We start from the raw sequence: 16,916 nt of genomic DNA, 5'->3' as shown, positions 1-16,916 counted from the left end.
AACTAAAAGGTGGCTCCGGCCGGATCAGCATACCGCCGCGGAGGTGGCGGAAAAAGTGGCTGCAGACCGTTTCCTGAGGGCATTACCCTGCACAGAACGCCAGGCCGTAGGGGTGCAAGCACCGACAACGCCCCAGGAGCTCCTAACCGCCCTGGAGCGAACCATGGCCACCCTTGAGCTCAGCCAAGGTGAGCAGCGGCTCCCCGACCGGCCCTTTGGTGCCCCTGACCCCCGGTCCGACCGCCAGCCCCGTCCCGGCACCTGGAGGACTCGCCAGAGGTCGCCCGTTCGTGTAACCCCCGTGGACGAGCCCATGCCTACAGAGCCAGAAATGGAACCTGCCCGGCCGGTTCCGAAGCCATGGTTAGCGGGCTGCGCCCTCCATCTACAACAGCCGCCGGAGGCCCCCTCCCTGACGGTGTGGGTCGAGGGGAACCCGGTAACCGCCCTGCTGGACACCGGGAGCACGGTGACCCTCGCCCGGCCCTCCATTCTACCCAAAGGGTGTTGCCCGGAGGGGGTTCTCACCGTAACCTGCGTCCATGGGGACACCCGGGAAGTTCCCACAGCCGAGGTCCAGATCCGGGGCGAAGCCGGGGCCTGGCCCCTCCAGGTGGGCCTGATCCCCGAGCTCCCGGTGCCCCTGCTCCTTGGACGGGACTGACCAGGATTCCCGGCAGGCCTACCTGGCCCAGGACGACGGAGACCCCACCACGGAAGGTAAGGCCCCCCAACCCACTAACCCTCTGTGTTCTGTCTTTCACCAGGTGAACCGGGAGGGGAAGTTCGGACGGGAGCAGAAGGAGGACGACCGCCTGAAGCATTGCTGGGCCCAGGTGCGAGTGATAGAGGGGGTCGACCAGAGCCCTGACCTGAGACTCCCTACTTCGTACTTTCTCGTCCGGGGCGGTCTCCTCTATCAGCGGGCCTGCCGCCGCGGGGAGCAGGTGGACCTACTGGTGGTGCCCAAACCCAAGACTCCAGCCGTACTGCATCTGGCTCATACCCATCCCCTCGGCGGCCACCTGGGCCCACAAAACACCCTGGAGAAGCTGAGGGACCGCTTTGTGTGGCCTGGGATAGACGCGGAGGTCCGGGCCTTCTGCCAGCAATGCCCGCAGTGCCAGCGCACTGCCCCACGGAGGCCCCCACCGGCGCCCCTTATCCCTCTGCCCATTATCAGCGTCCCGTTCAAGCGAGTGGGCATGGACCTCGTGGGCCCCCTTCCCAAGTCTGCCCGGGGCCATGAGTACATCTTGGTCATTGTTGACTATGCCACCCGGTACCCCGAGGCGGTGCCGCTGCGCAAAGCCACCTCCCAGAACATCGCCAGGGAGCTGGTACTCCTGTTCAGTCGGGTGGGGATTCCACAGGACGTGCTGACCGACCAAGGTATGCCTTTTGTGTCTAAATTAATGGCCGATTTGTGTCGACTGTTACAGGTGAAGCACCTTAAGACGTCAGTCTACCACCCGCAAACCGACGAGCTGGTCGAGAGGTTCAACCAGATGCTCAAACGGATGCTGCGCCGGGTGGTGGATGAGGAGGGGAGGAACTGGGACCTCCTCCTCCCCTACGTGCTCTTCGCCGTCCGAGAGTGCCCCCAGGCATCCACGGGCTTCACCCCCTTTGAGCTCCTGTTCGGACGGCGCCCGCGGGGACTGTTGGATGTGGCTCGCGAAGCCTGGGAGGAGCAACCGTCCCCCTTCCGCTCAGTCATCGAATATGTGCAGGAGATGCAAGCGAGGATCGACCGGGTAGCTCCAATAGTCCGGGAGCACATGCACGCCGCGCAGGAGGAGCAGCGAAGGTATACAACCGCCCAGCGCAGCCCCGAGAATTCCAGCCGGGGGATCGGGTCCTCCTGTTAGTACCCAGCAGCTCCTGTAAGTTCCTGGCCCGGTGGCAAGGCCCGTATACAGTCCTCGAGTGCTGGGGCCCTGTCAACTACCGCCTGCAACAGCCCGGTAAGTGCGCGGAGGAGAAGCTCTACCACGTGAACCTGCTAAAGAAGTGGGTAGAACCGGCCCCGGTAGTGTCGGCATACGCGGCCCGGGACACGGACCATGGCAAGCGTACCTTGGTCGGTTTGGGGGAGGACCTTACCCCCGCCCAGAGACAGGAGCTCGCTGAGTTGGTAGACCAATTCTCTGATGTGTTTTCAGCCTCCCCAGGGATGACCCAGCTGGTCCACCACGAGATCAAATCTCCTCCCGGCGTAGTGGTGAGACAAAGGCCCTACCGTGTTCCAGAGGCCTGACGCAAAGCCATCGAGGAAGAAATTGGTCGAATGCTGCGGGATCACATCATAGAGGAGTCCAGCAGCCCTTGGTCCAGCCCCATCGTCGTCGTGCCGAAGCCAGACGGGAGCATGTGGCTTTGCAACGACTTCCGGAGGCTGAACCAGGTATCGGAGTTCGACAGTTACCCCCTCCCCCGAGTGGACGACCTCGTCGAGAGACTGGGGAGGGCCCGGTTCATATCTACCTTGGACCTGACCAAGGGCTACTGGCAAGTTGTGCTAGCGCCGGACGCAAGACCCAAGACAGCCTTTAGCACTGCCACCGGCCACTGGCAGTACCGGGTTCTCCCCGTTGGGCTACACGGGGCACCCGCAACGTTCCAGAGGTTGATGGACATCCTCCTGCGGCCCCACCGTATGTTTGCAGCTGCCTACCTGGACGACGTAGTCATCCACTCCTCCACATGGGCCGACCACCTGTTTCATCTAGGGGAGGTCCTGAAGGCGCTCCGGGAGGCCGGCCTGACAGCCAACCCCAAGAAGTGCCACCTAGGGCTGACCTCGGCCAAGCAGGAAGGCAGAGCGACGTCCTTAGCTGAACAGGCGGACTGAGCGACGTACTCAGCAGAGTGGGCAGGCTGAACGAGAGCCGTAATAGGGGAGGGAGGGTGGGAGATGGTATTAGCCCCGACCACAAACTCCCCCTTGTACCTGGACTCCTCCTCCTGTTGGCGTGGCATGGCGTAGTCCTTCATGAACATAGGCGGTAAGTTGAAGCCCAGGTAATTCCTCGCGACCTGCTGCTTTCGTAGCGCAGCTTGGTAATCTTCCGACTGTTGGCGTAACGTGGCAAAGTACTCCACTAACATTGGTGGCATCCTGACGCCCCAGTCATCCATCCTGGCGATCTGCTGCTTCTGATTGTAGGTCTTTCGTTCTGTCAAAATTCGAGGTTGAGCCAGAAGCAGGTGCAGATAATGACATTTAATTGAAGCAACGTACCGAGAAACGAAGACACTAAGACAACTTGACTAAACACACTGTGGCAAGAAACAAACACCAAGACATAAACAACGTGAGTCTTAAACACTACTTGGTAGAATACTGTAGCAAAACTAAACATAGACTAACAAGATCAGGAAACATGGAACACAGGGGTCTAAGACAACGAAAGACAAGCTAATGGTGCAGACAAGGACTATATATACACGAGTGCTCATTAACTAAAACATGAATCAGGTGCAGGTGGTCATGTGACAACTAGAGCAGTGCAGTGGCTGATGGGAAGTGGAGTCCAGAGTTTCCCGATACGTGACACCCTTCAGATGGGGAAATGCCTGGATCGTGTGAAGATGTTGAGCAGTAGTTTACTGTTTCAGTATTACTATTTCCAAGTTTACATAAACCAAATTACAGGAGGCTGAAGGATGGATTTGGCCCACAGGACTTGCGTGTGTTCTAGATAGTAGATACCTAGTTAGCCACTATCTCCCATTTCAATTACATCAACAAGCAGAAGCTAAAAAAAGACAAATTGACTAAATCCACTTAATCAAAATTTATTTCCTACTTTTGTCCATTTCTCTCCTTCCTGTTTTCTTTCTTTTTGTGATATGAACACCTAATGATCACTGATTCTTCATGATCTTCTGTCATTACTTTAGTTACCTATTCTTTTCACACCACAAGGGGCGCACTACATGGCTGTGATTGCCTGTGATTACTTCTGATCACCTGTATTTACCTGTGATCACCTGTGATTACCTACAGTCTTGTGTCTACAGCTGAATCACAGACGTGGTGATATTCAGTATAACAGCACTCTTGCTCATGTGATATTGTTTAAATATTTAATGTAGACTGTTTAATGCAATCAAGTTAAATATCTGTGTAAATGTAATCTGGGTGTAAATGTGTCCCTTCTGTATTTTGGTTGGTGAGAAAAGAACAAAACACCTCACTGTACTGACCTCAGATCAGGAGAACTGTCTCTGTCTCTGAAGTGAGTTATGAGATGCATTGACTCGTCACTCTTCATGGAAACACAGCTGGGTTCTGGTGAGTCTGATCTCTTTCCCTCCATCATTCTACAACACAGATATTATTACAGCCACAAATTAAGGGGATTGTACACACTAATATAATATGGAATGTATACAGATGATTGTATATTAACTTTGAATTAACACAGAACCTCTTAAACAATCTTAATCTAATAAGCAGCAAGTAACATAAGACTGTCTGTATAATAATAAAAGAAACAACGCCAATACAAAAGCGTTGTGGAAAACATAACAAAAACATAATACAGGTTGCAAAAAGGAACGTTAAATTCTACGTTACTATTTATTGACAAACAGAAATTCCAGGTTAAAAGTGAAATATGTGTATGTCCTATAAAAAGCTAACAATTCAAAACTAAGGTAGATTTGTGAAAAGTGACATTAAATGCTTTGTTATTTGGTTTCAGATTATCCATCCTTCTACATTCTTCTTTCTAGTTAGTATACAGGGCAGTGGTAGCTCAGTGGTTAAGACAGTGGACTTTTGATTGGAAGGTGAGTTTAAATCCCAGCACTTCCAAGCCACCAGTGCTGTGCCCCTGAGTAAGGCTCTTAACCCTCATCTGCTCACGGGTATAAAGAGATGAATGTAAGTTGCTCTGGGTATGGGTGTCTGTCAAATGCCTTAAATGTTAATAATATATATAACTCTCTTTAGATTAGATAGGCTGCTATTAAACATCTGGATCCAAACTTTACTTACTAAGGCAGTGGGGTCCACATCAATATTTTTCAGGGGGCCCAGAGCTCTGTAGCTATGGCCCTGAGTGGAGGTAGTGGAGGCAGAGAGGAAGAAGGACTGGATTATAGTGTATTCAGGATCCTGATGCAAGTAGAAACTGTTTTTCAGCCTGCTGGTTCTGGGTTGAATGCTGGGTCGTCTGCCTGATAGCAGTCTGATAAATAATCTGTGTGCTGGATGACTGCCTTCTGTGTTGATTTTGCGAGCCTTCCTCAGACATTGTGTGTGGAAGATATCTTGTAAGACTGGGAATTTGTTGCCAGTAATGAGTTCAGCTCATTACCAGTGTCACGATATGTAACTGAGGTGGAAGCAAGTGCAGGTAAAGACGTTTATATAGGGAGGCAGACAGACAAATCCAAAACGGGAAACAGAGACATAGTCAGAAACAGGCAATGGGTCGGGTGATTGGCATAGAAGGAATCAAAATCGAGGTCATTAGAAACGGGGTTAAAACACAAAACATGAAATGAGAACTGGGAAACTAGAAGTGGAAAAACAACAGCATGGTCTTGAGTAAACTAATCTAAGTTAAACTAAACTAACTATCTATTTATCTAAACTAATTCTCTGCGAAGTGTACTGGGAAGCGAGAGGTATATATCGTAGACGTAATCATCACAAAGTGTTGATGGCTGAAACCAATCTAGACACACCCTCGAACAACAGCCAGTGACAAAACAGGGAGGTGACAGAACAGAAACAAAACAAACGCACGTGTCAACAGTAAACAATGTCACAGTCATCAACAGTCGAAGAGCGTGCGCTCGTTGAGCACTCGTGCACCTTGCTCATGCACACGGGCGCACTCCGGCTCTCCGAGCACGCTGCAAGCTGCAGCACTGTCTAAAGGGGAGATCGTGACACAGACCCTTATCAGGATGCTGTCTATGGTGCATTAGTAGAAGTTGGTCAGGATTTTCTGGGGGGAGAACAAACTTCCTGAGCCTCTGCAGGAAGTAGAGTCACTGATGAGCAGATTTCACCCTGGTCTTAGTGTGAAAGGACCATGTCAGGTTGTCGGTGAGGTGCACACTGAGGAGCTTGATACTCTTTACTCTCCACAGCAACCCCACCAATGTATAAGGGGCTGTAGCCATCCTCCTGCAGCTTCCTGTAGTCCATAATCATCTCCTTAGTTTTGCTGATGTTGAGGCAGAGATTGCTGCCATTGCATCACTATGATAACACTCTGACCTCATCTCATCTCTGTCATGAACAGGGAGTACAAGAGGGGGCAAGAGAACACATCTCTATGGAGCTCCTGTGTTCAGAGACAGTGAGGAGGAGTTGCAGACATCGATTTTCACCACTTGGGGTCTGCTCATCAAAAAATCCAAAATCCAGTTGCACAGATGAGTGTTCAGTCCTAAGTCCTTGATCTTCACACTGAGTTTGCTGGAATTATGGTGTTGAAGGCAGAGCTGTAATCGATAAACAGTATTTTCACGTGGGTGTTTTTATTATTCAGGTGTGTGAGAGCACTGTACAGCACCAGAGCTATGGCAATAAGGTCCCGGATGTATTTGGGCAGAAAGTTTTGCCCTATTGAAATCCCCAACAATGATAAAAACAGCGTGTGGATGTAAGTTATCTAGTCTTCTACAAAATGTCTAATGTACAAGGTTTGTGTGTCCGAGGTGGGGTGTAAGTCACTGTTAGAATAACTGGAGTGAATTTGCAGGGGAAGAAAAAATGTCAGACTTTTTACTTTTAATTTATTTATTCATTTCATATGATTCATTTACATGTGATTCATTTACATGTGATTCATTTTCATGGATTCATTTACATGTGATTCATTAACATGTGATTCATTTACTGATTTGCTTCTCTTTAAATTCAGTTTTAGACTGTGATATTACAAAGGTCTTTCCAGATTATTACTTGCCACACTGTATGCGATAACCCCAATAAAACTGCCTAAATTCTATAATATAATTTGTTCACTATGTTAGGTTTAAATCCTCTAAAAACAGATTCGCAATTGAATAACATTACTCTGTTCCAATTCACATCCTTCAAAGCATTGGCATGTTTTGTTTACTCTCACAATCCCCCAAACACACACACACCCAAAGTCTCCATAAAACAAATGAGACAGCAGTGTTTCCCTCAATAACCAAAAGTTGTCCACAATGTGAAAACAACTCAGAGAGTAAACTGAACTAACCAACAAAATTACCAAAACAAAAAGTTCCAGTTAGAGAAAAAGCCCCTTCTGACTTCAAGTCTGATAAACAGTCTGTGCACAATAACAAATATAATGTCCTTAACGTTTAAAGACTTATAACAAATAATATAACAGTGTAGCACATAAAGCAGAGGAAAAAACACTAATAAAATTAAATAAACAGAAACTCTAACCCAGTCAGAGCCTCAAAACAGAGAACCACATTAATACAGAAGTAGATTTAAGAGGAGTGAGTCCACAAAATCTAGGCGAAGTAATGCAACAACAATATCTTCAATAAAATTCCAAATACTATAGAGCTTGAAGGCCGAGTACAAAAAATAAAAATAAAAGAAGAGCGAAAAAGACGAAGCTGTGTAGGTGATGCAGTTCACCCCGATATCAAGAGTTTAACGTAGTCTCCTGCTTCCGCCGCTGAAATAAAATCCTTCTGAACACTGTTATATGTAATGCAAAACCGAGCTGGGTGAAGTATTCCATAGCGTGCGCCCTCAATACCACGAAGTTGACGCCGAACATCGTTAAATGCAGCCCGGGCCCGGGCTATCTTGGCTGTGTAGTCAGGGAAAACGGAGATGGTCAAATCCCTCACATTAATCTGCTGGAGCTCTCTCGCACGGCGTAATATGTCAACACAGTCACCGGCGTTCACCAGGCTTAGGCTTCAGCTGAAGGGTCCGGTGGGACCGGTCCAAAACCGGCTCCTTCTCCAGACCAAACGCCTCTTTTAACAAGACCGCTCCAGCAGCAATTGTACATGTGTCAGTGCACTCTGGAACTCCCACTATCCTAATGTTATTGCGCCGTGACCTCGACTCCAAATCCTCACATTTATTCTCTAATTGAGTCACGGTCGCAGTGAGAGACTCGATAATAGTCTTCATATGAACTATGTCATCGGTGCAACCGGAGAGAGCGTGCTCCATTTCCACAACAGTACCTTTCAGTGTTGATATGGTAGCCTCGGTAGCAACTTTATCACTAGCCAGCTGTGTTTTCACAGCCTGCAAGTCAAGCTGGATAATAGACAGCACATCCCTGAGAATCTCCTGGAGCTCCTTTTCAAAAATATCGGCAATGTCCTTCCTCAGTGAAGCCAACAGCTCAAACCTAAGTGCGGTGAAGTCAAAGTTGGCGGCGCGGATTCAGGGGAAGAAGGGGACTCGCTCGCGGCGCCCACACTTGGCCTCAGTCGTGTCTGAATGCTACCACGGGTTTTCGTGTTCTTTCCAGACATTTTAACGTACCACAAAGTTAAAAGTGCAAACAAGTAAACAGAGTAGAATAAGTCAAAATCTATTGTATGACCGAAAAGCACTAATTAATACAATTTTAATTTCAATCAGCAGGAGCCTCCAACTTCGCATCCTACTCCATCAAACTCCCAAAAGGTCAGACTTTAACTGTAATGAATTTGACTGCAGGAGAGCAGTGTATAGCAACAACTGAAACATCCGTTCCCCAACGAGAGTTCACCAAAACACAGTCCACGCTTCTGCAACGCTTACCAGAGTGTTGTTCTGTCCTGGCAGTGAATGGTGAAACCAGGCAGTGTGATTCTTCTGTCTGGAACTGTAGTGTCCAGCCAGGGCTGGCCCGTGGCATAGGCGACAGAGGTGCTTGCAGAAAATTTGTGCACTTTCTGTGTGAAGTGTTTAGGGGTGGAGCATGCCAGAGCAGCCCTCGAGGGGTCTGACTGTGCACATTGTGAACGCTTTACAATTAAGCAGCTCTGCTTGTGACTTTTACTCTTCTCGGCTGAAGGGAGTTGGCCGAGGCAGCCAGCCTGCTCAGGTCCTGGGGATCTCCTATGGATCTAGAAGAGGAGACAGAGACGAGCGCTGCTCTATCTCTTGCTCTGTCTTCTGGGTCCGGCTTTCTGCGTTGCGACTCCTCCTTCTGCTATGCAAAGCCAAAACACAATCTCAAGCATATAAAGAGCTGCTTGAAGTGATTACTAGGGCAGTTGAAAAACTAAATAAAATTGGCTCGGGGAAGAGGAAGTGGCTCGTATCAGGCTGGACAAGTGCTTTCTCCCCAGTGAAAATATATATCCTTCACACCGCAGAAAACTCCCCTTTATCCCAGAAGTGCATGTGGAAATATCATGCTTCTGGGGGAAAACCATACACTAGCTGTGTTTATAACCTTGCGACATCTGATTATTCGGCCATCGTGGGGAGTGAACAGCATGGCTATTTAGCTATGCCCGAGGTGGAGGAGGTGCTTGCGAGCCACCTCTCTCAATCGACGGCAGGTAATTTCGGTGGGCCGGCTTTGCCTTACAAGCCATGTAAGGCTACCTCGGCATTGGTGGGCAAAGCCTATGTGGCAGCGGGTCTTGCTTGTGGGTCACTGCATACAATGGCAGTGTTGCAGGCCTACCAAGTAGACCTGCTGAGTAAGCTTGACACTGGGGAGGGAATTGGGCCCGAGGCAGTGGCAGAGCTGCGCCATGCTGCAGATTTGTCTCTCCGGGCGCCCAAGCAAATGGCCCGTCATATCGGCCGTTCAATTTGTAGCTTGGTTGCGGCGGAGAGGCACCTATGGCTCAACCTCTCAGCAAAATGGCCCGGCAGCCACAGTCGCAGCCTGCTAATAGGCCTGATCTAAGAATGATCATAAAGGCCAAGCAGACAAAGAAGGAGCGGTCCTGAGGGGCCACGGAGGGATGTATGGGGGATGTGAGGTTGTTAGGGCAGATAGTCCCCAGTGCTACTGTTGGGCCTCCCCTAGCCAAGGCTGTCCCAAGTTTTCAGTCTTCTCTGGTCAGAGAGCTGTCACAGGGCAATGAAAATCTGATGCTTTCTTTCCAACAGAATGTGGAAAAGTTAACGTCACTAAAAGACCATCTGGCAGCATGGAAACTACTGCCAAATGTGTCTCCATGGGTTCTGTCTACCATAGAAATTGGTTTCCGAGTCCAGTTCAGCGCTTGACCCCCCCCGCCCGGTTCACAGGTGTGCTCACTAGAGTAGTCAAGAGCAGAGCCCAACGTTATCACAGGAGGTAAGATCCCTCTTGAACAAAGTGGCCATATAACATGTACCCCATTCCCTGAGGGAGGGAGGTTTTTACAGCCATTATTTCCTGGTCCACAAAAAAGATGGGAGTATATGACCAATTTTAGATCTGCATCATCTGAACCGTACTCTTCAGACATACAGGTTCTAGATGCTGATGCTCAAACTTATCGTGTCACAGATTCAGTTTGAGGACTAGTTTGTGACAATAGATCTAAAAGACGTATATTTCCACATAGGAATATCGCCCAGTCACAGGAAGTTCCTGAGGTTCGCATTTGGAGGCAACGGATACCAATATCGTGTTCCTCCCTTCATGCTAGCTTTATCCCCTCACACCTTCACAAAGTGCATGGATGCTGCTCTGGCTCCCTTGTGACTCCCGGGCATCCGTGTACTAAACTACTACATAGTTGTTTTATTAACAACTGCCGTTTCAACTTCGAGATGTTGTTCTCGCCCGCATGAAGAGCTTGGGGCACAAGTTGAACCTCAAGAAAAGTATGCTTTCTCCAGTGCAGAGGACAACTTTTCTAGGAGTTATATGGGATTCTACTACGATGAGGGCGTTTTTATCCCCAACACACGTGGGGTCAATCCTATCAACATTGAGCAAGATAAAGCTGGATCTGGGCATCCCCTCCAGGCTCTACAAGAGATTGTTGGTCCTTATGGCAGCATCAGCCAACATCATACCTTTGGGCCTATTGAACATGAGACCATTTCAGTGGAGGCTGAAAAGTTGGGGGTTTCGTCCGAGGGCAACACTTTTGAGAGTAATCAGTGACACGCGACGATGCATACGTGCTCTGAGAATTTGGAGTTGTCCCCGGTTTCTAGCCTCGGGTCACATTCTAGGGAAGTCTTCTTATCGCAAGATGGTAATGACAGACGTCACCCTCACAGGCTGGGGCACTTTCTTAGATGGCTGTCCAGCTCGTGATCTTTGGAGTGGCCTTCATCTGGAGTGGCATATAAATTGCCTAGAAATGCGGGCCATGTTTCTAGGACTGAAATTCTTTCTTCCTCAATTAAGAGGTCACCATGTGTTAGTTGTGACAGACAACACAGCGGTGGACTCATATATCGACCACCAGGGAGGGTTACGTTCATGCCCCCTGTTCAGGCAGGCACAAGTAATTCTCCTCTGGGCAGAGGGAAGGTTTTTGTCAGTGAGCAAATAGTTTTCTGTTACTTGACCTTAGTGCAGCTTTTGATACTATAGATCATACTATTCTCCTTGATAGACTAGAAAATGTTGTTGGCATTAAGGGAACAGTCCTCTCCTGGCTCAGGTCTTATTTGACCGATCGTTATCAGTTTGTAGATGTAAATGGAGACTTGTCCACGAGGTTAAATTTGGTGTTCCACAAGGTTCTGTTTTAGGCCCACTGCTTTTTACTTTATATATGCTACCTCTAGGTCAAATTATTCGTAAACATGGAATTATCTTCCACTGTTATGCTGATGATACACAGCTGTATGTTTCAGCAAAGCCAGAGGACAGACAGAAGCTTAGTAAAGTTGAGGAATGTGTAAAGGACATTAGACGTTGGATGATTATTAACTTCCTCTTACTTAATTCTGATAAGACAGAAGAACTTGTATTTGGACCACGTGTAGCTAGAAGTAATCTTTCTGATCTCACAGTAACTCTGGATGGACTTTCTGTTTCATCATGTGCAGCAGTAAAAGACCTTGGTGTGATTATTAACTCCAGTCTTTCATTTGAAGCTCATGTAGATAATATTACTAGGATAGCTTTCTTTCATCTCAGAAATATTGCTAAGATAAGAAATATATTGTCACTACATGATGCGGAAATATTAGTTCATGCTTTCATCACATCTAGACTAGATTATTGTAATGCCTTAGTAAGTAAGTAAGTGAAAGGAAATTCTCTTATATCATGTATCCTCTTATATTATGAACTGCTATCAAATACCTATGATGAATGTATTCATTTAATTACCTCTTTGAATAAGCTGATCAACTGCTATCCTTGATTATATTATTATGTATTTCCGTGTCAACATGACACAGGACTTATTTTGCATTAGGACAATGTGCTGTGTGTTTTGTTTAAATCTGTCTGACACCTGGACCAGTAGAAACCGTCCACGCACTGCTGTTATCAATGTGTACAATGTGTATAAATACTTCTGTTTTGAATGAATAAACGAGAAGTCTCTGTGAACATTCATGTGTCCGTGTGTGTGTCCATTCGGACTCTCCAGGCCTGAACTCTGCGGTAAACCACACTTTCTAGCTCATAGCAGCACAGAACTAAAAGTTAATAGAAGTTTATGGTAAAACAGGCTGGAAGGCATGACGGACGATCTGACAGGCATAATCTGAGATTCCTGAGATACTTGGAAATCCAACAGTAAGTAAGTAAATGTTATTTATATAGCACGTTTCACACAGCAAAACTGACCAAATTGCTCAACAGAGTAAGAAAAGTAAAACAGAAAACAGTATAAAACCAAATAATAACAGACAATAGACAATAGTAAAAATCTTACTGTCTGGATGTTCCAGTAGGAGTATAAACAAGCTCCAGTTAGTCCAGAATGCATCTGCTAGAGTCCTAACTACAACCAGAAGATACGACCACATCACCCTGATCTTATCAACACTGCATTATCTCCCAGTGAAATCTCACATTGATTATAAAATACTACTATTGACCTATAAAGCACTAAACGGTCTCGTGCCACAGTATCTAAGCGAACTTTTGGTTTTCTATGATCTGCCACGCCTACTTAGATCAAAAGATGCAGGCTGTACCTCAAATAGCGAAGGCTACAGCAGGGGGAAGAGCTTTTTCTTACAAAGCCCCACAGTTATGGAACAGCCTTCCAATTAGTGTTCAGGTCTCAGTGTTTAAGTCCAGGCTGAAAATGTATGTGTTTTCTCAAGCTTACCATGAATAGACTTTCTTTTACGCAAAGTACACAGTCTTATCCATTACAGGATAGTAAGTATACCTAATAATCTCTCCGTCTCTTTACCTCCCTCTCCCTCTCTCCTTCTGTCGAGCGACACATGATTTTATGGAGGTGCTAGTGATCCTGATCCTTTCTCCTCTCCGGACCTACCTGATCCGTTCAGATGCCCAACCTCTGGATGGAGCTCTCATCTACTCCAATTCCACATGGACATACTCACTGTGGTTACTGGGACTACGGTTGCTACTATGGCCCTGGGACTGCAATCACCATATGCAGTTTTGCACTCAGGTCTCCTTTGAACAGTGGACTAGTTAAAAAAACAGACTTCATATAAAAACCATAATGAACTTTCCTTTGCTTTTACACTATCCGTTCTTACCCAGATGAGGATGAGTTCCCTTCTGAGTCTGGTTCCTCTCAAGGTTTCTTCCTCATAACATCTTAGGGACTTTTTCCTTGCCACCGTCGCCACCGGCTTGCTCAATGGGGATTAATCCACACACTAAAAATCTGTATCCTGTGTTTTTATATTTCAGTAAAGCTGCTTTGAGACAATGTTCAATGTTAAAAGTGCTATACAAATAAAATTTAATTGAATTCAACTGAATTTAGGGGCCTGCTAACTGGTTGTTCAAACATTCAGACATTAGTTCTGCTTGTTGAATGCTATATGAATGACAGTTGTAAAAAGTGCTATGCAAATAAAATTGGATTGAATTGAATTGAGTGCAATGTACATTCCAGGCAGCCGGAATGTGGGGGCAGACATCCTGTCGAGGCAGGGGCTTGGAGGCTCCATCCACAAGTGCTGGAGTCCATATGGTTCGGCGGTTCGGCCAAGCAGAAGTGGATGTTTTCGCAGTGACCGTCGGGCTTGGATCTTTTTGAACAGGGCCGTACCCTCAGTATGATGGAGTGGGTATTCTCGTTCTCACAGCATGAAGCTAACGCAATGTGGAGTTCTCTTTGAAAGGGAACGTCTGGGTTACCCTATTCCTTTGTCATACTGGGGCAGGCCTGTAAATTGTGTCTTCACTTCAGATGATGAGGTTGACGGTGCGGTTCACAGGTGCTGTTATATATCACACAATGCGCTTAATTGCCACGTCACCTGCTCAAAGCAGGCCTATAAATAGGCATGATGTTACACAAGCTTCAGATGCCAGTCACGCATGAGTGCACTTCCTACAGCATGGAGCTCATGCAACGTCTCATTCCCTTCTCAGGGAACAGAGTTACATACGTAACCCAGACGTTTTGCTGGTTTGAAACTGTATCCAAACAGCGAGCAAGATAAATGTAAATATAGATAACTAGCTAGAAAATAATATCTAGAAACAGATTTTTAAAAAGAATAAATAGATAAATATAGACAATTTAAATGATAAATAAAATCATTATTAACAGGGCCTGTCAGTAATATGATATGATAGAGGAGGGGTCAGAAACAAGGAGGGACTGAATCAGGAAAGGAGAATGGTGAGATATACAAATTAAGAGGTGTGTGATGCCTCCTCAACCCTCATATTACATTATTAATATACTTTATCTCAGTACTGTGACACTTTCCTTGTATGTCAAGTTTATCTTCCCATAAAAATAAATATGATAAAGTTACATAGAATTACTTTGTGTTACTGTGTGTTTAGTTATTCCGAGCGTTAAATTCGTCCATGTTCTTGACCAGCCACTGGACATTTGTGACTGTAAAATAAGAGGCAGATGCACAGTGAAGGGACGAAACGCACACAAAGTCTGTTTGGAGCGATGATCTGATGTCTAGTAGTGTTTGGTCATATTGATCCAACATGTGTGTTAAATCAAACCCTGGAGAGTTCACTTACAGGGATGCGTCATTATCACGTCTTAAAACTTTATAACTTCAGTAAAAACTCAAATAGCAGTTTTTCATCTGATGTAAATTCAGTGTGTATACAGTCCCCTCTGAAAGTATTGGAACAGCAAGGTCAGTTGTTTTGTTTTTCTAATTTACTTTAATTTATGTATGTTCCTACACTTTTGCTCACACATCTAGATGTAAATATCATTAAATGAAAACTGAAATTCTGATCTATCATCTCATCTACATCTTTTGATCTGAAACCCAAACCCAAAAACTCAAAAGAATTATTCTTTCTGTTCCAGAACTTTCAGCGTGTTTTATTAAAGCTTTAGATTTAGATACTCACTGTGTTTTTACTCCTGAAAAGTCTTAAAGTTTAGTTTTCCTGTCGACACAAAACAGAGCTGCTGTGTTTTGCTTCCATATCTGACTGGTTTGGTGGAGAAGGACACACACACACACACACACACACACACACACACACACACACACACACACACACACACACACACACACACACACACACGACTACAAACAAATCCAGTCCGGGCTGAAGGACAGAAGCAGGATTCAGTGTTTAGGGAAGTTCATTCTCATAATATTTACAGAAAAAGTGAAAGTGATGGTAGTGATGTTTAACCTGAAATATGAGAGCTGCAGTGGGACAGTCACTGACAAGAAGGACAAAAATACAAACTTAAGTCGGGCCCAAATTAAAACATGAACAATAAGTTCAGAAAATAGGAAGTCACACAGGGAAGGTCAGAACATAGGAAGTAATAAAAGAATACATGTGACAGTCCGTGAAGAGAAAGAAATAAAAACAGTGGATGTGTATCTGATAGAATGTACAGGAAGAATGGAAACACAGGGTCGTTTGGTGTAAAGCTCAGAAACCAGGACACTAAAGCAGTGAAACGTGGCTTTAGGAGCAGCTCAGATCTCAGAGAATGAAGTTAAAGACATGGTGTGTGATGTTTAGTTCTGTAGTTTATCCAGTTCACACCTCAGACCAACAGCAGACTTCATTTTTATCAACAATACCCATGTCCCTTATGCAACAGAAATCAATTGTTAGAAACACTATGTAATAATATCCCATTATTATTATTATTATTATTATTATTATTATTGTTGTTGTTGTTATTGTTGTTGTTGTTTTTAGTAGTAGTAGTAGTAGTAGTAGTAGTAGTAGTAGATATCACTGAATTAAACAGAGCCTAAAGTATAATATGGGTTTTAGTTCATTATTATTCAAAGTACTCCGCTCTCCTCCAGCCAAAGGCTGTACATCAGTTGAATGTTGTGATAATCTCACCCTGCATATGCTGGAGGACAAATGATGCAGGAGTGACCTTGTAGCTAAATCAGGGTTCTGTTATAAAATCAAGTTATAAAATGTACTTTTGTGAATCGGTGTGTTGATATTGCAGCATTGTGTATTTTATGGTACTCTGGGGATCAGGCAGCAGATCAGATATCACCTGTTTATCTGACACATGGACCCCCTGACATTTCTCAACCTGGACATCACCTTTCACTTTATTCTGTTAGGATCAACATGGAGGACTATCCAGGTGTTAAAATGGACGATACCTATCTAGCATTAAACAGAATAGGAAAACACCCCACTGGACTCTACACACACTGCAGTGCAAAAGAGACGGTAAAACACATTCTGTTAGACTGCAAAAGATATGAGGAGGAAAGAACTGAGCTAGAGATGCAGATTGGAAAACAAAATATGACACTAGAGAACTTCCTGGGGAAAATATCTGGGGAAATGCACCGCCCCCTAATAAACTATCTAAAAAATACTAGGATAAGTGAGAGACTTTAGTAATCTAGTAGGAAT

General features: G+C 45.8%; 1 protein-coding gene across 1 annotated transcript in view; it reads right to left on the bottom strand.

Annotated features, from left to right (window-relative positions):
* LOC128618421 (NLR family CARD domain-containing protein 3-like) overlaps window positions 1-16,916 on the bottom strand; it is a 78,465-nt gene that overhangs the window by 46,003 nt on the left and 15,546 nt on the right. The window lies entirely within an intron of this gene.

The sequence above is a fragment of the Ictalurus furcatus genome, chromosome 1 (assembly GCF_023375685.1).
Source record: "Ictalurus furcatus strain D&B chromosome 1, Billie_1.0, whole genome shotgun sequence".
Classification (NCBI taxonomy): Eukaryota; Metazoa; Chordata; class Actinopteri; order Siluriformes; family Ictaluridae; genus Ictalurus; species Ictalurus furcatus.
The sequence above is the reverse complement of the archived record's forward strand: the minus strand, read 5'-3'. Positions and strand labels throughout refer to the sequence as shown.